The following is a 26,122-nucleotide window of genomic DNA, read 5'->3' on the forward strand; positions in this document are numbered from 1 at the left end:
CCCACAAGACACTCAGTCAATATAAGATCTTGAATATATATATATATAGTCATGCATCCCTGTTTAACTGCCTAAAAGCGTTTCTTACTATTTCAGTGCATTCTCTTCTTTCTACCCACAAAACACTCTGTCAGTATAAGTTCTTGTATATATATGTATAGTCATGCATCTTTATTTAAGTGCCTAAAAGCATTTCTCACTATCTCAAAGCACTCTCTTCTTTCTACCCACAAGACAGCCTGTCAATATAAGTTCTTGTGTATATATATATATAGTCATGCATCCTTCTTTTCCTGTCTAAAACCATGTTTCTCACTATCTCAATGCATTCTCTGCTTTCCACCCACAAGACAGCCTAATATGCCTTTTTGTATATACAGTCATGCATGCTTCGTTAACTGCCTAACAGCATGTTTCCAGTTTTCTTGCGTCTGTCAATGACTTCTTGTATTTATATATAAATAGTCATGCACCTTCTTTAACTGCCTAAAACCATGTTTCTCACTATCTCAATGCATTCTCTGCTTTCCACCCACAAGACACTCAGTCAATATAAGATCTTGAATATATATATAGATATATATATATATAGTCATGCCTCCCTGTTTAACTGCCTAAAAGCGTTTCTTACTATGTCAGTGCATTCTCTTCTTTCTACCCACAAAACACTCTGTCAGTATAAGTTCTTGTATATATATGTATAGTCATGCATCTTTGTTTAAGTGCCTAAAAGCATTTCTCACTATCTCAAAGCACTCTCTTCTTTCTACCCACAAGACAGCCTGTCAATATAAGTTCTTGTGTATATATATATAGTCATGCATCCTTGTTTTCCTGTCTAAAACCATGTTTCTCACTATCTCAATGCATTCTCTGCTTTCCACCCACAAGACAGCCTAATATGCCTTTTTGTATATACAGTCATGCATGCTTCGTTAACTGCCTAACAGCATGTTTCCAGTTTTCTTGCGTCTGTCAATGACTTCTTGTATTTATATATAAATAGTCATGCACCTTCTTTAACTGCCTAAAACCATGTTTCTCACTATCTCACTGCATTCTCTGCTTTCCACCCACAAGACAGTCTGTCAATATAAGTTCTTGTACATATATATTGTCATGCATCCTTGTGTAACTGCCTAAAAGCGTTTCTTACCTTCTCAATGCATTCTCTTATTTCTACCCACAAAAAACTCTGTCAATATAAGTTCTTGTATATATGTATAGTCATGCATCTTTGTTTACGTGCCTAAAAGCGTTTCTCACTATCTCAAAGCAGTCTCTTCTTTCTACCCACAAGACAGTCTGTCAATATAAGTTCTTGTGTATATATAGTAATGCATCCCTGTTTAACTGCCTAAAACCATGTTAGTCACTTTGTCAATGCATTCTCCCCACAAGACAGTCTGTCAATACGACTTCTTGTATATAGTCAAGCATCCTTCGTTCACTGCCTAAACCCATGTTTCTCACTATCTCAATGCATTCTCTGCTTTCCACCCACAAGACACTCTGTCAATATAAGTTATATATATATAGTAATGCATCCTTGTTTAACTGCCTAAAACCATAGTTCTCACGCTCTCAATGCATGCTCTTATTTCTACCCACAATAGATTCTGTCAATATGACTTTTTCTATATATAGTCATGCATGCTTCGTTAACTGCCTAAGAGCATGTTGAAAGCGTTCTTGCGTTTGTCAATGACTTCTTGTATTTATATATAAATAGTCATGCACCGGGGGGTGTGGTGGCGCAGTGGGTTGGACCACAGTCCTGCTCTCCGGTGGGTCTGGGATTCGAGTCCCGCTTGGGGTGCCTTGTGACGGACTGGCGTCCCGTCCTGGGTGTGTCCCCTCCCCCTCCGGCCTTACGCCCTGTGTTACCGGGTTGGCTCCGGTTCCCCGTGACCCCGTATGGGACAAGCGGTTCTGAAAATGTGTGTGTGTACTCGTGCACCTTCTTTAACTGCCTAAAACCATGTTTCTCACTATCTCAATGCATTCTCTGCTTTCCACCCACAAGACACTCAGTCAATATAAGATCTTGAATATATATATATATGTATATATTGTCATGCATCCTTGTTTAACTGCCTAAAAGCGTTTCTTACTATCTCAAAGCAGTCTCTTCTTTCTACCCACAAGACAGTCTGTCAATACGACTTCTTGTATATAGTCAAGCATCCTTCGTTAACTGCCTAAACCCATGTTTCTCACTATCTCAATGCATTCTCTGCTTTCCACCCACAAGACACTCTGTCAATATAAGTTCTTGCACATATATATAGTAATGCATCCTTGTTTAACTGCCTAAAACGTTTCTCACTTTGTCAATGCATTCTCTGCTTTCAACCCACAAGCTAGTCTGTCAATATGACTTCTTGTATATAGTCAAGCATCCTTCTTTAACTGCCTAAAACCATGTTTCTCACTATCTCAATGCATTCTCTGCTTTGCACCCACAAGACACTCAGTCAATATAAGATCTTGAATATATATATATATATGTATATATTGTCATGCATCCTTGTTTAACTGCCTAAAAGCGTTTCTTACTATCTCAAAGCAGTCTCTTCTTTCTACCCACAAGACAGTCTGTCAATACGACTTCTTGTATATAGTCAAGCATCCTTCTTTAACTGCCTAAAACAATTGTTTCTCACTATCTCAATGCATTCTCTGCTTTCCACCCACAAGACACTCTCAATATAAGTTCTTGTATATATATATATATATATATAGTCATGCCTCCTTCTTTGCCTAAAACCGTGTTTCGCAATATGTTTCTCACTACTTCATATGCATTCTCTTCTTTCCTACCCACAAGATAGTCTGTCAATAGAAGTGCTTGTATATATATATATTCATGCAGCCTTGCTTAACTGCCTAAAAGCATTTCTCACTATCTCAATGCATTCTCTTCTTTCTACCCACAAGACACTCTGTCAATATAAGTTCTTGTACATATATATAGTCAAGCATCCTTCGTTAACTGCCTAAACCCATGTTTCTCACTTTGTCAATGCATTCTCTGCTTTCTACCCACAAGACAGCCTGTCAATATAAGGTCTTGTATATATATATATATAGTCATGCATCCTTGTTTAACTGCCAAAAAAACCATAGTTCTCACGATCTCAATGCATGCTCTTATTTCTACCCACAATAGATTCTGTCAATATGACTTTTTCTATATATAGTCATGCATGCTTCGTTAACTGCCTAAAAGCATGTTTCCAGCTTTCTTGCATCTGTCAATGACTTCTTGTATTTATATATAAATAGTCATGCACCTTCTTTAACTGCCTAAAACCATGTTTCTCACTATCTCAATGCATTCTCTGCTTTCCACCCACAAGACAGCCTAATATGCCTTTTTGTATATACAGTCATGCATGCTTCGTTAACTGCCTAAAAGCATGTTTCCAGCTTTCTTGCGTCTGTCAATGACTTCTTGTATTTATATATAAATAGTCATGCACCTTCTTTAACTGCCTAAAACCATGTTTCTCACTATCTCAATGCATTCTCTGCTTTCCACCCACAAGACACTCAGTCAATATAAGATCTTGAATATATATATAGATATATATATATAGTCATGCCTCCCTGTTTAACTGCCTAAAAGCGTTTCTTACTATGTCAGTGCATTCTCTTCTTTCTACCCACAAAACACTCTGTCAGTATAAGTTCTTGTATATATATGTATAGTCATGCATCTTTGTTTAAGTGCCTAAAAGCATTTCTCACTATCTCAAAGCACTCTCTTCTTTCTACCCACAAGACAGCCTGTCAATATAAGTTCTTGTGTATATATATATATAGTCATGCATCCTTGTTTTCCTGTCTAAAACCATGTTTCTCACTATCTCAATGCATTCTCTGCTTTCCACCCACAAGACAGCCTAATATGCCTTTTTGTATATACAGTCATGCATGCTTCGTTAACTGCCTAAAAGCATGTTTCCAGTTTTCTTGCGTCTGTCAATGACTTCTTGTATTTATATATAAATAGTCATGCACCTTCTTTAACTGCCTAAAACCATGTTTCTCACTATCTCAATGCATTCTCTGCTTTCCACCCACAAGACACTCTGTCAATATAAGTTATATATATATAGTAATGCATCCTTGTTTAACTGCCTAAAACCATAGTTCTCACGCTCTCAATGCATGCTCTTATTTCTACCCACAATAGATTCTGTCAATATGACTTTTTCTATATATAGTCATGCATGCTTCGTTAACTGCCTAAGAGCATGTTGAAAGCGTTCTTGCGTTTGTCAATGACTTCTTGTATTTATATATAAATAGTCATGCACCGGGGGGTGTGGTGGCGCAGTGGGTTGGACCACAGTCCTGCTCTCCGGTGGGTCTGGGATTCGAGTCCCGCTTGGGGTGCCTTGTGACGGACTGGCGTCCCGTCCTGGGTGTGTCCCCTCCCCCTCCGGCCTTACGCCCTGTGTTACCGGGTTGGCTCCGGTTCCCCGTGACCCCGTATGGGACAAGCGGTTCTGAAAATGTGTGTGTGTACTCGTGCACCTTCTTTAACTGCCTAAACCCATGTTTCTCACTATCTCAATGCATTCTCTGCTTTCCACCCACAAGACACTCAGTCAATATAAGATCTTGAATATATATATATATGTATATATTGTCATGCATCCTTGTTTAACTGCCTAAAAGCGTTTCTTACTATCTCAAAGCAGTCTCTTCTTTCTACCCACAAGACAGTCTGTCAATACGACTTCTTGTATATAGTCAAGCATCCTTCGTTAACTGCCTAAACCCATGTTTCTCACTATCTCAATGCATTCTCTGCTTTCCACCCACAAGACACTCTGTCAATATAAGTTCTTGCACATATATATAGTAATGCATCCTTGTTTAACTGCCTAAAACGTTTCTCACTTTGTCAATGCATTCTCTGCTTTCAACCCACAAGCTAGTCTGTCAATATGACTTCTTGTATATAGTCAAGCATCCTTCTTTAACTGCCTAAAACCATGTTTCTCACTATCTCAATGCATTCTCTGCTTTCCACCCACAAGACACTCAGTCAATATAAGATCTTGAATATATATATATATATGTATATATTGTCATGCATCCTTGTTTAACTGCCTAAAAGCGTTTCTTACTATCTCAAAGCAGTCTCTTCTTTCTACCCACAAGACAGTCTGTCAATACGACTTCTTGTATATAGTCAAGCATCCTTCTTTAACTGCCTAAAACAATTGTTTCTCACTATCTCAATGCATTCTCTGCTTTCCACCCACAAGACACTCTCAATATAAGTTCTTGTATATATATATATATATATATAGTCATGCCTCCTTCTTTGCCTAAAACCGTGTTTCTCACTACTTCATATGCATTCTCTTCTTTCCTACCCACAAGATAGTCTGTCAATAGAAGTGCTTGTATATATATATTCATGCAGCCTTGCTTAACTGCCTAAAAGCATTTCTCACTATCTCAATGCATTCTCTTCTTTCTACCCACAAGACACTCTGTCAATATAAGTTCTTGTACATATATATAGTCAAGCATCCTTCGTTAACTGCCTAAACCCATGTTTCTCACTTTGTCAATGCATTCTCTGCTTTCTACCCACAAGACAGCCTGTCAATATAAGGTCTTGTATATATATATATATAGTCATGCATCCTTGTTTAACTGCCAAAAAAACCATAGTTCTCACGATCTCAATGCATGCTCTTATTTCTACCCACAATAGATTCTGTCAATATGACTTTTTCTATATATAGTCATGCATGCTTCGTTAACTGCCTAAAAGCATGTTTCCAGCTTTCTTGCATCTGTCAATGACTTCTTGTATTTATATATAAATAGTCATGCACCTTCTTTAACTGCCTAAAACCATGTTTCTCACTATCTCAATGCATTCTCTGCTTTCCACCCACAAGACAGCCTAATATGCCTTTTTGTATATACAGTCATGCATGCTTCGTTAACTGCCTAAAAGCATGTTTCCAGCTTTCTTGCGTCTGTCAATGACTTCTTGTATTTATATATAAATAGTCATGCACCTTCTTTAACTGCCTAAAACCATGTTTCTCACTATCTCAATGCATTCTCTGCTTTCCACCCACAAGACACTCAGTCAATATAAGATCTTGAATATATATATAGATATATATATATATAGTCATGCCTCCCTGTTTAACTGCCTAAAAGCGTTTCTTACTATGTCAGTGCATTCTCTTCTTTCTACCCACAAAACACTCTGTCAGTATAAGTTCTTGTATATATATGTATAGTCATGCATCTTTGTTTAAGTGCCTAAAAGCATTTCTCACTATCTCAAAGCACTCTCTTCTTTCTACCCACAAGACAGCCTGTCAATATAAGTTCTTGTGTATATATATATAGTCATGCATCCTTGTTTTCCTGTCTAAAACCATGTTTCTCACTATCTCAATGCATTCTCTGCTTTCCACCCACAAGACAGCCTAATATGCCTTTTTGTATATACAGTCATGCATGCTTCGTTAACTGCCTAACAGCATGTTTCCAGTTTTCTTGCGTCTGTCAATGACTTCTTGTATTTATATATAAATAGTCATGCACCTTCTTTAACTGCCTAAAACCATGTTTCTCACTATCTCAATGCATTCTCTGCTTTCCACCCACAAGACACTCTGTCAATATAAGTTATATATATATAGTAATGCATCCTTGTTTAACTGCCTAAAACCATAGTTCTCACGCTCTCAATGCATGCTCTTATTTCTACCCACAATAGATTCTGTCAATATGACTTTTTCTATATATAGTCATGCATGCTTCGTTAACTGCCTAAGAGCATGTTGAAAGCGTTCTTGCGTTTGTCAATGACTTCTTGTATTTATATATAAATAGTCATGCACCGGGGGGTGTGGTGGCGCAGTGGGTTGGACCACAGTCCTGCTCTCCGGTGGGTCTGGGATTCCAGTCCCGCTTGGGGTGCCTTGTGACGGACTGGCGTCCCGTCCTGGGTGTGTCCCCTCCCCCTCCGGCCTTACGCCCTGTGTTACCGGGTTGGCTCCGGTTCCCCGTGACCCCGTATGGGACAAGCGGTTCTGAAAATGTGTGTGTGTACTCGTGCACCTTCTTTAACTGCCTAAAACCATGTTTCTCACTATCTCAATGCATTCTCTGCTTTCCACCCACAAGACACTCAGTCAATATAAGATCTTGAATATATATATATATGTATATATTGTCATGCATCCTTGTTTAACTGCCTAAAAGCGTTTCTTACTATCTCAAAGCAGTCTCTTCTTTCTACCCACAAGACAGTCTGTCAATACGACTTCTTGTATATAGTCAAGCATCCTTCGTTAACTGCCTAAACCCATGTTTCTCACTATCTCAATGCATTCTCTGCTTTCCACCCACAAGACAGCCTAATATGCCTTTTTGTATATACAGTCATGCATGCTTCGTTAACTGCCTAAAAGCATGTTTCCAGCTTTCTTGCGTCTGTCAATGACTTCTTGTATTTATATATAAATAGTCATGCACCTTCTTTAACTGCCTAAAACCATGTTTCTCACTATTTCTATGCATTCTCTGCTTTCCACCCACAAGACACTCAGTCAATATAAGATCTTGAATATATATATATATAGTCATGCATCCTTGTTTAACTGCCTAAAAACCATAGTTCTCACGATCTCAATGCATGCTCTTATTTCTACCCACAATAGATTCTGTCAATATGACTTTTTCTATATATAGTCATGCATGCTTCGTTAACTGCCTAAAAGCGTTTCCAAATATCAGTCTCACTATCTCAATGCATTCTCTGCTTTCCACCCACAAGACACTCAGTCAATATAAGATCTTGAATATATATATATAGTCATGCATCCTTGTTTAACTGCCTAAAAAAACCATAGTTCTCACGATCTCAATGCATGCTCTTATTTCTACCCACAATAGATTCTGTCAATATGACTTTTTCTATATATAGTCATGCATGCTTCGTTAACTGCCTAAAAGCATGTTTCCAGCTTTCTTGCATCTGTCAATGACTTCTTGTATTTATATATAAATAGTCATGCACCTTCTTTAACTGCCTAAAACCATGTTTCTCACTATCTCAATGCATTCTCTGCTTTCCACCCACAAGACACTCAGTCAATATAAGATCTTGAATATATATATATATAGTCATGCATCCCTGTTTAACTGCCTAAAAGCGTTTCTTACTATTTCAGTGCATTCTCTTCTTTCTACCCACAAAACACTCTGTCAGTATAAGTTCTTGTATATATATGTATAGTCATGCATCTTTATTTAAGTGCCTAAAAGCATTTCTCACTATCTCAAAGCACTCTCTTCTTTCTACCCACAAGACAGCCTGTCAATATAAGTTCTTGTGTATATATATATAGTCATGCATCCTTCTTTTCCTGTCTAAAACCATGTTTCTCACTATCTCAATGCATTCTCTGCTTTCCACCCACAAGACAGCCTAATATGCCTTTTTGTATATACAGTCATGCATGCTTCGTTAACTGCCTAACAGCATGTTTCCAGTTTTCTTGCGTCTGTCAATGACTTCTTGTATTTATATATAAATAGTCATGCACCTTCTTTAACTGCCTAAAACCATGTTTCTCACTATCTCAATGCATTCTCTGCTTTCCACCCACAAGACACTCAGTCAATATAAGATCTTGAATATATATATAGATATATATATATATATAGTCATGCCTCCCTGTTTAACTGCCTAAAAGCGTTTCTTACTATGTCAGTGCATTCTCTTCTTTCTACCCACAAAACACTCTGTCAGTATAAGTTCTTGTATATATATGTATAGTCATGCATCTTTGTTTAAGTGCCTAAAAGCATTTCTCACTATCTCAAAGCACTCTCTTCTTTCTACCCACAAGACAGCCTGTCAATATAAGTTCTTGTGTATATATATAGTCATGCATCCTTCTTTAACTGCCTAAAACCATGTTTCTCACTATCTCAATGCATTCTCTGCTTTCCACCCACAAGACAGCCTAATATGCCTTTTTGTATATACAGTCATGCATGCTTCGTTAACTGCCTAACAGCATGTTTCCAGTTTTCTTGCGTCTGTCAATGACTTCTTGTATTTATATATAAATAGTCATGCACCTTCTTTAACTGCCTAAAACCATGTTTCTCACTATCTCAATGCATTCTCTGCTTTCCACCCACAAGACACTCTGTCAATATAAGTTATATATATATAGTAATGCATCCTTGTTTAACTGCCTAAAACCATAGTTCTCACGCTCTCAATGCATGCTCTTATTTCTACCCACAATAGATTCTGTCAATATGACTTTTTCTATATATAGTCATGCATGCTTCGTTAACTGCCTAAGAGCATGTTGAAAGCGTTCTTGCGTTTGTCAATGACTTCTTGTATTTATATATAAATAGTCATGCACCGGGGGGTGTGGTGGCGCAGTGGGTTGGACCACAGTCCTGCTCTCCGGTGGGTCTGGGATTCGAGTCCCGCTTGGGGTGCCTTGTGACGGACTGGCGTCCCGTCCTGGGTGTGTCCCCTCCCCCTCCGGCCTTACGCCCTGTGTTACCGGGTTGGCTCCGGTTCCCCGTGACCCCGTATGGGACAAGCGGTTCTGAAAATGTGTGTGTGTACTCGTGCACCTTCTTTAACTGCCTAAAACCATGTTTCTCACTATCTCAATGCATTCTCTGCTTTCCACCCACAAGACACTCAGTCAATATAAGATCTTGAATATATATATATATGTATATATTGTCATGCATCCTTGTTTAACTGCCTAAAAGCGTTTCTTACTATCTCAAAGCAGTCTCTTCTTTCTACCCACAAGACAGTCTGTCAATACGACTTCTTGTATATAGTCAAGCATCCTTCGTTAACTGCCTAAACCCATGTTTCTCACTATCTCAATGCATTCTCTGCTTTCCACCCACAAGACACTCTGTCAATATAAGTTCTTGCACATATATAGTAATGCATCCTTGTTTAACTGCCTAAAACGTTTCTCACTTTGTCAATGCATTCTCTGCTTTCAACCCACAAGCTAGTCTGTCAATATGACTTCTTGTATATAGTCAAGCATCCTTCTTTAACTGCCTAAAACCATGTTTCTCACTATCTCAATGCATTCTCTGCTTTCCACCCACAAGACACTCAGTCAATATAAGATCTTGAATATATATATATATGTATATATTGTCATGCATCCTTGTTTAACTGCCTAAAAGCGTTTCTTACTATCTCAAAGCAGTCTCTTCTTTCTACCCACAAGACAGTCTGTCAATACGACTTCTTGTATATAGTCAAGCATCCTTCGTTAACTGCCTAAACCCATGTTTCTCACTATCTCAATGCATTCTCTGCTTTCCACCCACAAGACACTCTGTCAATATAAGTTCTTGCACATATATATAGTAATGCATCCTTGTTTAACTGCCTAAAACGTTTCTCACTTTGTCAATGCATTCTCTGCTTTCAACCCACAAGATAGTCTGTCAATATGACTTCTTGTATATAGTCAAGCATCCTTCTTTAACTGCCTAAAACAATTGTTTCTCACTATCTCAATGCATTCTCTGCTTTCCACCCACAAGACACTCTCAATATAAGTTCTTGTATATATATATATATATATATATATATAGTCATGCCTCCTTCTTTGCCTAAAACCGTGTTTCGCAATATGTTTCTCACTACTTCATATGCATTCTCTTCTTTCCTACCCACAAGATAGTCTGTCAATAGAAGTGCTTGTATATATATATATATATATATATATTCATGCAGCCTTGCTTAACTGCCTAAAAGCATTTCTCACTATCTCAATGCATCTCTTCTTTCTACCCACAAAACACTCTGTCAATATAAGTTCTTGTATATATATGTATAGTCATGCATCTTTGTTTAAGTGCCTAAAAGCATTTCTCACTATCTCAAAGCAGTCTCTTCTTTCTACCCACAAGACAGCCTGTCAATATAAGTTCTTGTGTATATATATAGTCATGCACCTTCTTTAACTGCCTAAAACCATGTTTCTCACTATCTCAATGCATTCTCTGCTTTCCACCCACAAGACACTCAGTCAATATAAGATCTTGATTATATATAGTCATGCATCCTTGTTTAACTGCCTAAAAGCGTTTCTTACTATCTCAGTGCATTCTCTGCTTTCCACCCACAAGACACTGTCAATATAAGTTCTTATATATATATAGTAATGCATCCTTGTTTAACTGCCTAAAACCATAGTTCTCACGCTCTCAATGCATGCTCTTATTTCTACCCACAATAGATTCTGTCAATATGACTTTTTCTATATATAGTCATGCATGCTTCGTTAACTGCCTAAGAGCATGTTGAAAGCGTTCTTGCGTTTGTCAATGACTTCTTGTATTTATATATAAATAGTCATGCACCGGGGGGTGTGGTGGCGCAGTGGGTTGGACCACAGTCCTGCTCTCCGGTGGGTCTGGGATTCGAGTCCCGCTTGGGGTGCCTTGTGACGGACTGGCGTCCCGTCCTGGGTGTGTCCCCTCCCCCTCCGGCCTTACGCCCTGTGTTACCGGGTTGGCTCCGGTTCCCCGTGACCCCGTATGGGACAAGCGGTTCTGAAAATGTGTGTGTGTACTCGTGCACCTTCTTTAACTGCCTAAAACCATGTTTCTCACTATCTCAATGCATTCTCTGCTTTCCACCCACAAGACACTCAGTCAATATAAGATCTTGAATATATATATATATGTATATATTGTCATGCATCCTTGTTTAACTGCCTAAAAGCGTTTCTTACTATCTCAAAGCAGTCTCTTCTTTCTACCCACAAGACAGTCTGTCAATACGACTTCTTGTATATAGTCAAGCATCCTTCGTTAACTGCCTAAACCCATGTTTCTCACTATCTCAATGCATTCTCTGCTTTCCACCCACAAGACAGCCTAATATGCCTTTTTGTATATACAGTCATGCATGCTTCGTTAACTGCCTAAAAGCATGTTTCCAGCTTTCTTGCGTCTGTCAATGACTTCTTGTATTTATATATAAATAGTCATGCACCTTCTTTAACTGCCTAAAACCATGTTTCTCACTATCTCTATGCATTCTCTGCTTTCCACCCACAAGACACTCAGTCAATATAAGATCTTGAATATATATATATATAGTCATGCATCCTTGTTTAACTGCCTAAAAACCATAGTTCTCACGATCTCAATGCATGCTCTTATTTCTACCCACAATAGATTCTGTCAATATGACTTTTTCTATATATAGTCATGCATGCTTCGTTAACTGCCTAAAAGCGTTTCCAAATATCAGTCTCACTATCTCAATGCATTCTCTGCTTTCCACCCACAAGACACTCAGTCAATATAAGATCTTGAATATATATATAGTCATGCATCCTTGTTTAACTGCCTAAAAAAACCATAGTTCTCACGATCTCAATGCATGCTCTTATTTCTACCCACAATAGATTCTGTCAATATGACTTTTTCTATATATAGTCATGCATGCTTCGTTAACTGCCTAAAAGCATGTTTCCAGCTTTCTTGCATCTGTCAATGACTTCTTGTATTTATATATAAATAGTCATGCACCTTCTTTAACTGCCTAAAACCATGTTTCTCACTATCTCAATGCATTCTCTGCTTTCCACCCACAAGACACTCAGTCAATATAAGATCTTGAATATATATATATATATAGTCATGCATCCCTGTTTAACTGCCTAAAAGCGTTTCTTACTATTTCAGTGCATTCTCTTCTTTCTACCCACAAAACACTCTGTCAGTATAAGTTCTTGTATATATATGTATAGTCATGCATCTTTATTTAAGTGCCTAAAAGCATTTCTCACTATCTCAAAGCACTCTCTTCTTTCTACCCACAAGACAGCCTGTCAATATAAGTTCTTGTGTATATATATATAGTCATGCATCCTTCTTTTCCTGTCTAAAACCATGTTTCTCACTATCTCAATGCATTCTCTGCTTTCCACCCACAAGACAGCCTAATATGCCTTTTTGTATATACAGTCATGCATGCTTCGTTAACTGCCTAACAGCATGTTTCCAGTTTTCTTGCGTCTGTCAATGACTTCTTGTATTTATATATAAATAGTCATGCACCTTCTTTAACTGCCTAAAACCATGTTTCTCACTATCTCAATGCATTCTCTGCTTTCCACCCACAAGACAGCCTAATATGCCTTTTTGTATATACAGTCATGCATGCTTCGTTAACTGCCTAACAGCATGTTTCCAGTTTTCTTGCGTCTGTCAATGACTTCTTGTATTTATATATAAATAGTCATGCACCTTCTTTAACTGCCTAAAACCATGTTTCTCACTATCTCAATGCATTCTCTGCTTTCCACCCACAAGACAGTCTGTCAATATAAGTTCTTGTACATATATATTGTCATGCATCCTTGTGTAACTGCCTAAAAGCGTTTCTTACCTTCTCAATGCATTCTCTTATTTCTACCCACAAAAAACTCTGTCAATATAAGTTCTTGTATATATGCATAGTCATGCATCTTGTTTAAGTGCCTAAAAGCGTTTCTCACTATCTCAAAGCAGTCTCTTCTTTCTACCCACAAGACAGTCTGTCAATATAAGTTCTTGTGTATATATAGTAATGCATCCCTGTTTAACTGCCTAAAACCATGTTAGTCACTTTGTCAATGCATTCTCCCCACAAGACAGTCTGTCAATACGACTTCTTGTATATAGTCAAGCATCCTTCGTTCACTGCCTAAACCCATGTTTCTCACTATCTCAATGCATTCTCTGCTTTCCACCCACAAGACACTCTGTCAATATAAGTTATATATATATAGTAATGCATCCTTGTTTAACTGCCTAAAACCATAGTTCTCACGCTCTCAATGCATGCTCTTATTTCTACCCACAATAGATTCTGTCAATATGACTTTTTCTATATATAGTCATGCATGCTTCGTTAACTGCCTAAGAGCATGTTGAAAGCGTTCTTGCGTTTGTCAATGACTTCTTGTATTTATATATAAATAGTCATGCACCGGGGGGTGTGGTGGCGCAGTGGGTTGGACCACAGTCCTGCTCTCCGGTGGGTCTGGGATTCCAGTCCCGCTTGGGGTGCCTTGTGACGGACTGGCGTCCCGTCCTGGGTGTGTCCCCTCCCCCTCCGGCCTTACGCCCTGTGTTACCGGGTTGGCTCCGGTTCCCCGTGACCCCGTATGGGACAAGCGGTTCTGAAAATGTGTGTGTGTACTCGTGCACCTTCTTTAACTGCCTAAAACCATGTTTCTCACTATCTCAATGCATTCTCTGCTTTCCACCCACAAGACACTCAGTCAATATAAGATCTTGAATATATATATATGTATATATTGTCATGCATCCTTGTTTAACTGCCTAAAAGCGTTTCTTACTATCTCAAAGCAGTCTCTTCTTTCTACCCACAAGACAGTCTGTCAATACGACTTCTTGTATATAGTCAAGCATCCTTCGTTAACTGCCTAAACCCATGTTTCTCACTATCTCAATGCATTCTCTGCTTTCCACCCACAAGACACTCTGTCAATATAAGTTCTTGCACATATATATAGTAATGCATCCTTGTTTAACTGCCTAAAACGTTTCTCACTTTGTCAATGCATTCTCTGCTTTCAACCCACAAGCTAGTCTGTCAATATGACTTCTTGTATATAGTCAAGCATCCTTCTTTAACTGCCTAAAACCATGTTTCTCACTATCTCAATGCATTCTCTGCTTTCCACCCACAAGACACTCTCAATATAAGTTCTTGTATATATATATATATAGTCATGCCTCCTTCTTTGCCTTAAACCGTGTTTCTCACTACTTCATATGCATTCTCTTCTTTCCTACCCACAAGATAGTCTGTCAATAGAAGTGCTTGTATATATATATATATATATATTCATGCAGCCTTGCTTAACTGCCAAAAAAACCATAGTTCTCACGATCTCAATGCATTCTCTTCTTTCTACCCACAAGACACTCTGTCAATATAAGTTCTTGTACATATATATAGTAATGCATCCTTGTTTAACTGCCTAAAACCATGTTTCTCACTTTGTCAATGCATTCTCTGCTTTCTACCCACAAGACAGCCTGTCAATATAAGGTCTTGTATATATATATATATAGTCATGCATCCTTGTTTAACTGCCAAAAAAACCATAGTTCTCACGATCTCAATGCATGCTCTTATTTCTACCCACAATAGATTCTGTCAATATGACTTTTTCTATATATAGTCATGCATGCTTCGTTAACTGCCTAAAAGCATGTTTCCAGCTTTCTTGCATCTGTCAATGACTTCTTGTATTTATATATAAATAGTCATGCACCTTCTTTAACTGCCTAAAACCATGTTTCTTACTATCTCAATGCATTCTCTGCTTTCCACCCACAAGACAGCCTAATATGCCTTTTTGTATATACAGTCATGCATGCTTCGTTAACTGCCTAAAAGCATGTTTCCAGCTTTCTTGCGTCTGTCAATGACTTCTTGTATTTATATATAAATAGTCATGCACCTTCTTTAACTGCCTAAAACCATGTTTCTCACTATCTCAATGCATTCTCTGCTTTCCACCCACAAGACACTCAGTCAATATAAGATCTTGAATATATATATAGATATATATATAGTCATGCATCCCTGTTTAACTGCCTAAAAGCGTTTCTTACTATTTCAGTGCATTCTCTTCTTTCTACCCACAAAACACTCTGTCAGTATAAGTTCTTGTATATATATGTATAGTCATGCATCTTTGTTTAAGTGCCTAAAAGCATTTCTCACTATCTCAAAGCACTCTCTTCTTTCTACCCACAAGACAGCCTGTCAATATAAGTTCTTGTGTATATATATATAGTCATGCATCCTTGTTTTCCTGTCTAAAACCATGTTTCTCACTATCTCAATGCATTCTCTGCTTTCCACCCACAAGACAGCCTAATATGCCTTTTTGTATATACAGTCATGCATGCTTCGTTAACTGCCTAAAAGCATGTTTCCAGCTTTCTTGCGTCTGTCAATGACTTCTTGTATTTATATATAAATAGTCATGCACCTTCTTTAACTGCCTAAAACCATGTTTCTCACTATCTCAATGCATTCTCTGCTTTCCACCCACAAGACAGCCTAATATGCCTTTTTGTATATACAGTCATGCATGCTTCGTTAACTGCCTAACAGCATGTTTCCAGTTTTCTTGCGTCTGTCAATGACTTCTTGTATTTATATATAAATAGTCATGCACCTTCTTTAACTGCCTAAAACCATGTTTCTCACTATCTCAATGCATTCTCTGCTTTCCACCCACAAGACAGTCTGTCAATATAAGTTCTTGTACATATATATTGTCATGCATCCTTGTGTAACTGCCTAAAAGCGTTTCTTACCTTCTCAATGCATTCTCTTATTTCTACCCACAAAAAACTCTGTCAATATAAGTTCTTGTATATATGCATAGTCATGCATCTTTGTTTAAGTGCCTAAAAGCGTTTCTCACTATCTCAAAGCAGTCTCTTCTTTCTACCCACAAGACAGTCTGTCAATATAAGTTCTTGTGTATATATAGTAATGCATCCCTGTTTAACTGCCTAAAACCATGTTAGTCACTTTGTCAATGCATTCTCCCCACAAGACAGTCTGTCAATACGACTTCTTGTATATAGTCAAGCATCCTTCGTTCACTGCCTAAACCCATGTTTCTCACTATCTCAATGCATTCTCTGCTTTCCACCCACAAGACACTCTCAATATAAGTTCTTGTATATATATATATATATAGTCATGCCTCCTTCTTTGCCTAAAACCGTGTTTCGCAATATGTTTCTCACTACTTCATATGCATTCTCTTCTTTCCTACCCACAAGATAGTCTGTCAATAGAAGTGCTTGTATATATATATATATATATATATATATTCATGCAGCCTTGCTTAACTGCCTAAAAGCATTTCTCACTATCTCAATGCATTCTCTTCTTTCTACCCACAAAACACTCTGTCAATATAAGTTCTTGTATATATATGTATAGTCATGCATCTTTGTTTAAGTGCCTAAAAGCATTTCTCACTATCTCAAAGCACTCTCTTCTTTCTACCCACAAGACAGCCTGTCAATATAAGTTCTTGTGTATATATATAGTCATGCACCTTCTTTAACTGCCTAAAACCATGTTTCTCACTATCTCAATGCATTCTCTGCTTTCCACCCACAAGACACTCAGTCAATATAAGATCTTGATTATATATAGTCATGCATCCTTGTTTAACTGCCTAAAAGCGTTTCTTACTATCTCAGTGCATTCTCTGCTTTCCACCCACAAGACACTGTCAATATAAGTTCTTATATATATATAGTAATGCATCCTTGTTTAACTGCCTAAAACCATAGTTCTCACGCTCTCAAAGCATGCTCTTATTTCTACCCACAATAGATTCTGTCAATATGACTTTTTCTATATATAGTCATGCATGCTTCGTTAACTGCCTAAAAGCGTTTCCAAATATCAGTCTCACTATCTCAATGCATTCTCTGCTTTCCACCCACAAGACACTCAGTCAATATAAGATCTTGAATATATATATAGTCATGCATCCTTGTTTAACTGCCTAAAAAAACCATAGTTCTCACGATCTCAATGCATGCTCTTATTTCTACCCACAATAGATTCTGTCAATATGACTTTTTCTATATATAGTCATGCATGCTTCGTTAACTGCCTAAAAGCATGTTTCCAGCTTTCTTGCATCTGTCAATGACTTCTTGTATTTATATATAAATAGTCATGCACCTTCTTTAACTGCCTAAAACCATGTTTCTCACTATCTCAATGCATTCTCTGCTTTCCACCCACAAGACAGCCTAATATGCCTTTTTGTATATACAGTCATGCATGCTTCGTTAACTGCCTAAAAGCATGTTTCCAGCTTTCTTGCGTCTGTCAATGACTTCTTGTATTTATATATAAATAGTCATGCACCTTCTTTAACTGCCTAAAACCATGTTTCTCACTATCTCAATGCATTCTCTGCTTTCCACCCACAAGACACTCAGTCAATATAAGATCTTGAATATATATATAGATATATATATATAGTCATGCATCCCTGTTTAACTGCCTAAAAGCGTTTCTTACTATTTCAGTGCATTCTCTTCTTTCTACCCACAAAACACTCTGTCAGTATAAGTTCTTGTATATATATGTATAGTCATGCATCTTTATTTAAGTGCCTAAAAGCATTTCTCACTATCTCAAAGCACTCTCTTCTTTCTACCCACAAGACAGCCTGTCAATATAAGTTCTTGTGTATATATATATATAGTCATGCATCCTTGTTTTCCTGTCTAAAACCATGTTTCTCACTATCTCAATGCATTCTCTGCTTTCCACCCACAAGACAGCCTAATATGCCTTTTTGTATATACAGTCATGCATGCTTCGTTAACTGCCTAACAGCATGTTTCCAGTTTTCTTGCGTCTGTCAATGACTTCTTGTATTTATATATAAATAGTCATGCACCTTCTTTAACTGCCTAAAACCATGTTTCTCACTATCTCAATGCATTCTCTGCTTTCCACCCACAAGACAGCCTAATATGCCTTTTTGTATATACAGTCATGCATGCTTCGTTAACTGCCTAACAGCATGTTTCCAGTTTTCTTGCGTCTGTCAATGACTTCTTGTATTTATATATAAATAGTCATGCACCTTCTTTAACTGCCTAAAACCATGTTTCTCACTATCTCAATGCATTCTCTGCTTTCCACCCACAAGACACTCTGTCAATATAAGTTATATATATATAGTAATGCATCCTTGTTTAACTGCCTAAAACCATAGTTCTCACGCTCTCAATGCATGCTCTTATTTCTACCCACAATAGATTCTGTCAATATGACTTTTTCTATATATAGTCATGCATGCTTCGTTAACTGCCTAAGAGCATGTTGAAAGCGTTCTTGCGTTTGTCAATGACTTCTTGTATTTATATATAAATAGTCATGCACCGGGGGGTGTGGTGGCGCAGTGGGTTGGACCACAGTCCTGCTCTCCGGTGGGTCTGGGATTCCAGTCCCGCTTGGGGTGCCTTGTGACGGACTGGCGTCCCGTCCTGGGTGTGTCCCCTCCCCCTCCGGCCTTACGCCCTGTGTTACCGGGTTGGCTCCGGTTCCCCGTGACCCCGTATGGGACAAGCGGTTCTGAAAATGTGTGTGTGTGTACTCGTGCACCTTCTTTAACTGCCTAAAACCATGTTTCTCACTATCTCAATGCATTCTCTGCTTTCCACCCACAAGACACTCAGTCAATATAAGATCTTGAATATATATATATATGTATATATTGTCATGCATCCTTGTTTAACTGCCTAAAAGCGTTTCTTACTATCTCAAAGCAGTCTCTTCTTTCTACCCACAAGACAGTCTGTCAATACGACTTCTTGTATATAGTCAAGCATCCTTCGTTAACTGCCTAAACCCATGTTTCTCACTATCTCAATGCATTCTCTGCTTTCCACCCACAAGACACTCTGTCAATATAAGTTCTTGCACATATATATAGTAATGCATCCTTGTTTAACTGCCTAAAACGTTTCTCACTTTGTCAATGCATTCTCTGCTTTCAACCCACAAGCTAGTCTGTCAATATGACTTCTTGTATATAGTCAAGCATCCTTCTTTAACTGCCTAAAACCATGTTTCTCACTATCTCAATGCATTCTCTGCTTTGCACCCACAAGACACTCAGTCAATATAAGATCTTGAATATATATATATATATGTATATATTGTCATGCATCCTTGTTTAACTGCCTAAAAGCGTTTCTTACTATCTCAAAGCAGTCTCTTCTTTCTACCCACAAGACAGTCTGTCAATACGACTTCTTGTATATAGTCAAGCATCCTTCTTTAACTGCCTAAAACAATTGTTTCTCACTATCTCAATGCATTCTCTGCTTTCCACCCACAAGACACTCTCAATATAAGTTCTTGTATATATATATATATATATATAGTCATGCCTCCTTCTTTGCCTAAAACCGTGTTTCGCAATATGTTTCTCACTACTTCATATGCATTCTCTTCTTTCCTACCCACAAGATAGTCTGTCAATAGAAGTGCTTGTATATATATATATTCATGCAGCCTTGCTTAACTGCCTAAAAGCATTTCTCACTATCTCAATGCATTCTCTTCTTTCTACCCACAAGACACTCTGTCAATATAAGTTCTTGTACATATATATAGTCAAGCATCCTTCGTTAACTGCCTAAACCCATGTTTCTCACTTTGTCAATGCATTCTCTGCTTTCTACCCACAAGACAGCCTGTCAATATAAGGTCTTGTATATATATATATATAGTCATGCATCCTTGTTTAACTGCCAAAAAAAACCATAGTTCTCACGATCTCAATGCATGCTCTTATTTCTACCCACAATAGATTCTGTCAATATGACTTTTTCTATATATAGTCATGCATGCTTCGTTAACTGCCTAAAAGCATGTTTCCAGCTTTCTTGCATCTGTCAATGACTTCTTGTATTTATATATAAATAGTCATGCACCTTCTTTAACTGCCTAAAACCATGTTTCTCACTATCTCAATGCATTCTCTGCTTTCCACCCACAAGACAGCCTAATATGCCTTTTTGTATATACAGTCATGCATGCTTCGTTAACTGCCTAAAAGCATGTTTCCAGCTTTCTTGCGTCTGTCAATGACTTCTTGTATTTATATATAAATAGTCATGCACCTTCTTTAACTGCCTAAAACCATGTTTCTCACTATCTCAATGCATTCTCTGCTTTCCACCCACAAGACACTCAGTCAATATAAGATCTTGAATATATATATAGATATATATATATAGTCATGCCTCCCTGTTTAACTGCCTAAAAGCGTTTCTTACTATGTCAGTGCATTCTCTTCTTTCTACCCACAAAACACTCTGTCAGTATAAGTTCTTGTATATATATGTATAGTCATGCATCTTTGTTTAAGTGCCTAAAAGCATTTCTCACTATCTCAAAGCACTCTCTTCTTTCTACCCACAAGACAGCCTGTCAATATAAGTTCTTGTGTATATATATATATAGTCATGCATCCTTGTTTTCCTGTCTAAAACCATGTTTCTCACTATCTCAATGCATTCTCTGCTTTCCACCCACAAGACAGCCTAATATGCCTTTTTGTATATACAGTCATGCATGCTTCGTTAACTGCCTAACAGCATGTTTCCAGTTTTCTTGCGTCTGTCAATGACTTCTTGTATTTATATATAAATAGTCATGCACCTTCTTTAACTGCCTAAAACCATGTTTCTCACTATCTCAATGCATTCTCTGCTTTCCACCCACAAGACAGTCTGTCAATATAAGTTCTTATATATATATAGTAATGCATCCTTGTTTAACTGCCTAAAACCATAGTTCTCACGCTCTCAATGCATGCTCTTATTTCTACCCACAATAGATTCTGTCAATATGACTTTTTCTATATATAGTCATGCATGCTTCGTTAACTGCCTAAGAGCATGTTGAAAGCGTTCTTGCGTTTGTCAATGACTTCTTGTATTTATATATAAATAGTCATGCACCGGGGGGTGTGGTGGCGCAGTGGGTTGGACCACAGTCCTGCTCTCCGGTGGGTCTGGGATTCCAGTCCCGCTTGGGGTGCCTTGTGACGGACTGGCGTCCCGTCCTGGGTGTGTCCCCTCCCCCTCCGGCCTTACGCCCTGTGTTACCGGGTTGGCTCCGGTTCCCCGTGACCCCGTATGGGACAAGCGGTTCTGAAAATGTGTGTGTGTACTCGTGCACCTTCTTTAACTGCCTAAAACCATGTTTCTCACTATCTCAATGCATTCTCTGCTTTCCACCCACAAGACACTCAGTCAATATAAGATCTTGAATATATATATATATGTATATATTGTCATGCATCCTTGTTTAACTGCCTAAAAGCGTTTCTTACTATCTCAAAGCAGTCTCTTCTTTCTACCCACAAGACAGTCTGTCAATACGACTTCTTGTATATAGTCAAGCATCCTTCGTTAACTGCCTAAACCCATGTTTCTCACTATCTCAATGCATTCTCTGCTTTCCACCCACAAGACAGCCTAATATGCCTTTTTGTATATACAGTCATGCATGCTTCGTTAACTGCCTAAAAGCATGTTTCCAGCTTTCTTGCGTCTGTCAATGACTTCTTGTATTTATATATAAATAGTCATGCACCTTCTTTAACTGCCTAAAACCATGTTTCTCACTATTTCTATGCATTCTCTGCTTTCCACCCACAAGACACTCAGTCAATATAAGATCTTGAATATATATATATATAGTCATGCATCCTTGTTTAACTGCCTAAAAACCATAGTTCTCACGATCTCAATGCATGCTCTTATTTCTACCCACAATAGATTCTGTCAATATGACTTTTTCTATATATAGTCATGCATGCTTCGTTAACTGCCTAAAAGCGTTTCCAAATATCAGTCTCACTATCTCAATGCATTCTCTGCTTTCCACCCACAAGACACTCAGTCAATATAAGATCTTGAATATATATATATAGTCATGCATCCTTGTTTAACTGCCTAAAAAAACCATAGTTCTCACGATCTCAATGCATGCTCTTATTTCTACCCACAATAGATTCTGTCAATATGACTTTTTCTATATATAGTCATGCATGCTTCGTTAACTGCCTAAAAGCATGTTTCCAGCTTCTTGCATCTGTCAATGACTTCTTGTATTTATATATAAATAGTCATGCACCTTCTTTAACTGCCTAAAACCATGTTTCTCACTATCTCAATGCATTCTCTGCTTTCCACCCACAAGACACTCAGTCAATATAAGATCTTGAATATATATATATATATAGTCATGCATCCCTGTTTAACTGCCTAAAAGCGTTTCTTACTATTTCAGTGCATTCTCTTCTTTCTACCCACAAAACACTCTGTCAGTATAAGTTCTTGTATATATATGTATAGTCATGCATCTTTATTTAAGTGCCTAAAAGCATTTCTCACTATCTCAAAGCACTCTCTTCTTTCTACCCACAAGACAGCCTGTCAATATAAGTTCTTGTGTATATATATATAGTCATGCATCCTTCTTTTCCTGTCTAAAACCATGTTTCTCACTATCTCAATGCATTCTCTGCTTTCCACCCACAAGACAGCCTAATATGCCTTTTTGTATATACAGTCATGCATGCTTCGTTAACTGCCTAACAGCATGTTTCCAGTTTTCTTGCGTCTGTCAATGACTTCTTGTATTTATATATAAATAGTCATGCACCTTCTTTAACTGCCTAAAACCATGTTTCTCACTATCTCAATGCATTCTCTGCTTTCCACCCACAAGACACTCAGTCAATATAAGATCTTGATATATATATAGATATATATATATATAGTCATGCCTCCCTGTTTAACTGCCTAAAAGCGTTTCTTACTATGTCAGTGCATTCTCTTCTTTCTACCCACAAAACACTCTGTCAGTATAAGTTCTTGTATATATATGTATAGTCATGCATCTTTGTTTAAGTGCCTAAAAGCATTTCTCACTATCTCAAAGCACTCTCTTCTTTCTACCCACAAGACAGCCTGTCAATATAAGTTCTTGTGTATATATATATAGTCATGCATCCTTGTTTTCCTGTCTAAAACCATGTTTCTCACTATCTCAATGCATTCTCTGCTTTCCACCCACAAGACAGCCTAATATGCCTTTTGTATATACAGTCATGCATGCTTCGTTAACTGCCTAACAGCATGTTTCCAGTTTTCTTGCGTCTGTCAATGACTTCTTGTATTTATATATAAATAGTCATGCACCTTCTTTAACTGCCTAAAACCATGTTTCTCACTATCTCAATGCATTCTCTGCTTTCCACCCACAAGACACTCTGTCAATATAAGTTATATATATATAGTAATGCATCCTTGTTTAACTGCCTAAAACCATAGTTCTCACGCTCTCAATGCATGCTCTTATTTCTACCCACAATAGATTCTGTCAATATGACTTTTTCTATATATAGTCATGCATGCTTCGTTAACTGCCTAAGAGCATGTTGAAAGCGTTCTTGCGTTTGTCAATGACTTCTTGTATTTATATATAAATAGTCATGCACCGGGGGGGTGTGGTGGCGCAGTGGGTTGGACCACAGTCCTGCTCTCCGGTGGGTCTGGGATTCGAGTCCCGCTTGGGGTGCCTTGTGACGGACTGGCGTCCCGTCCTGGGTGTGTCCCCTCCCCCTCCGGCCTTACGCCCTGTGTTACCGGGTTGGCTCCGGTTCCCCGTGACCCCGTATGGGACAAGCGGTTCTGAAAATGTTGTGTGTGTACTCGTGCACCTTCTTTAACTGCCTAAAACCATGTTTCTCACTATCTCAATGCATTCTCTGCTTTCCACCCACAAGACACTCAGTCAATATAAGATCTTGAATATATATATATATGTATATATTGTCATGCATCCTTGTTTAACTGCCTAAAAGCGTTTCTTACTATCTCAAAGCAGTCTCTTCTTTCTACCCACAAGACAGTCTGTCAATACGACTTCTTGTATATAGTCAAGCATCCTTCGTTAACTGCCTAAACCCATGTTTCTCACTATCTCAATGCATTCTCTGCTTTCCACCCACAAGACACTCTGTCAATATAAGTTCTTGCACATATATATAGTAATGCATCCTTGTTTAACTGCCTAAACGTTTCTCACTTTGTCAATGCATTCTCTGCTTTCAACCCACAAGCTAGTCTGTCAATATGACTTCTTGTATATAGTCAAGCATCCTTCTTTAACTGCCTAAAACCATGTTTCTCACTATCTCAATGCATTCTCTGCTTTCCACCCACAAGACACTCAGTCAATATAAGATCTTGAATATATATATATATGTATATATTGTTCATGCATCCTTGTTTAACTGCCTAAAAGCGTTTCTTACTATCTCAAAAGCAGTCTCTTCTTTCTACCCACAAGACAGTCTGTCAATACGACTTCTTGTATATAGTCAAGCATCCTTCGTTAACTGCCTAAACCCATGTTTCTCACTATCTCAATGCATTCTCTGCTTTCCACCCACAAGACACTCTGTCAATATAAGTTCTTGCACATATATATAGTAATGCATCCTTGTTTAACTGCCTAAAACGTTTCTCACTTTGTCAATGCATTCTCTGCTTTCAACCCACAAGATAGTCTGTCAATATGACTTCTTGTATATAGTCAAGCATCCTTCTTTAACTGCCTAAAACAATTGTTTCTCACTATCTCAATGCATTCTCTGCTTTCCACCCACAAGACACTCTCAATATAAGTTCTTGTATATATATATATATATATATATATAGTCATGCCTCCTTCTTTGCCTAAAACCGTGTTTCGCAATATGTTTCTCACTACTTCATATGCATTCTCTTCTTTCCTACCCACAAGATAGTCTGTCAATAGAAGTGCTTGTATATATATATATATATATATATTCATGCAGCCTTGCTTAACTGCCTAAAAGCATTTCTCACTATCTCAATGCATTCTCTTCTTTCTACCCACAAAACACTCTGTCAATATAAGTTCTTGTATATATATGTATAGTCATGCATCTTTGTTTAAGTGCCTAAAAGCATTTCTCACTATCTCAAAGCAGTCTCTTCTTTCTACCCACAAGACAGCCTGTCAATATAAGTTCTTGTGTATATATATAGTCATGCACCTTCTTTAACTGCCTAAAACCATGTTTCTCACTATCTCAATGCATTCTCTGCTTTCCACCCACAAGACACTCAGTCAATATAAGATCTTGATTATATATAGTCATGCATCCTTGTTAACTGCCTAAAAGCGTTTCTTACTATCTCAGTGCATTCTCTGCTTTCCACCACAAGACACTGTCAATATAAGGTTCTATATATATATAGTAATGCATCCTTGTTTAACTGCCTAAAACCATAGTTCTCACGCTCTCAATGCATGTCTCTTATTTCTACCCACAATAGATTCTGTCAATATGACTTTTTCTATATATAGTCATGCATGCTTCGTTAACTGCCTAAG

Source organism: Scleropages formosus, chromosome 4, assembly GCF_900964775.1.
Source record: "Scleropages formosus chromosome 4, fSclFor1.1, whole genome shotgun sequence".
Taxonomy (NCBI): Eukaryota; Metazoa; Chordata; class Actinopteri; order Osteoglossiformes; family Osteoglossidae; genus Scleropages; species Scleropages formosus.